This window comes from Vanellus vanellus, assembly GCF_965231255.1.
Source record: "Vanellus vanellus genome assembly, chromosome: 3".
NCBI classification, from domain to species: Eukaryota; Metazoa; Chordata; class Aves; order Charadriiformes; family Charadriidae; genus Vanellus; species Vanellus vanellus.
Window position 1 is genome coordinate 100,780,884 of NC_138907.1, and position 1,329 is coordinate 100,782,212.

Sequence of the window (1,329 nt, forward strand, 5' to 3'; positions counted from 1 at the left end):
GGAACAGATGGCCCTCAACCGTTGGAGCTTTCCCCTCCTTATCACATCAACAACTATTTGTGTCACATTTTCTTTTTCTGATTACTCTATTTCAAGTATGGTCTCATCAGGAAGTTGTAAATTTCATTCCAAAATTTAACTGACTTGTCAGCTTTTTGATGATCCACCTTTGCTCAGCATAAAGAATGCTTAGAAACTTGCCTGGTTTGAGCAATCTGGGAGATTCCTTGCCCTTTTGTATCAGCTGGAAGTTGCATAAGACCGTCTACATTAAGCATAGTTTCCTTCATAGAATAGCAACATGACATAAAAACATGACGTAGTACGAAAGTTGATAAAGCTGTCCACATTATCCACCTTGCTCCTGCCTGCTTCACTGCCTGTGCAGCTGTCTTCATTTCTCAAGAGGATAATAAGCATCGATGTCCTCAGGCTGTCTAGTGGGTTGGTCTTGGTTAGCCACCAGGTGCCCGCCAAGCCACTCTATCACTCCCCCTCCTCCATCAGCATCACAAAGGGAGAAAATACTACAAAAAGCTCATGGGTCAAGACAAGGACCGGGAAATAACTTACCAATTACCATCACAGGAGAAACAGACTCGATTTGGGGAAATTAGTTTAATTTATTGCCTACTAATAATGAAGTAAGATAATGAGAAAAAAGAACAAATTTAAAAAATCTTGAAAAAAAGCAACTTCCCCCCACCCTTCCCTTCTTCCTGGGCTCAACTTAACTCTTGACTTCTGAACCTCCTCCCCTCAAGCGGCACTGGGGGGGGGGGGGGGGGGGGGCGGGGAATGGGCATTGCAGTCAGTTCATTACATCTTGTCTCTGCTGCTTCTTCTTCCTCACAGTCTTCCCCTGCCCCAGCATGGGGTCCCTCTCATGGGAGACAATCCTTCACAAACTTCTTCAGCGTGGGTCCTTCCCACAGGCTGCAGTTCTTCACAAACTGTTCCAGCACAGCTCCTTTCCATGGGAGACAGTCCTTCAGGAATTGCTCTAGCGTCAGTCTCTCATGGGCCCACAGGTCCTGCCAGAAAACCTGCTCCAGCATGGGCTTTCCACAGGTCACAGCCTCCTTCAGGCATCCACCTGTTCTGTGTGGGGTCCTCTACGGGTTGTAGGGTAGATATCTGCTCCACTGTCAATCTCCATGGGCTGCACAGGGACAACCTGCATTACCATGGTATTCATCACAGGTTGCAGCAGAATTTCTACTCCAGTGCCTGGAGCACCTCCTCCCCCTTCTTCTTCATGGACACTGGCATCTGCAGAGTTGTTGCTCTCACATATTCTCACTCCTCTCTAACAACTGCTGTTGCACA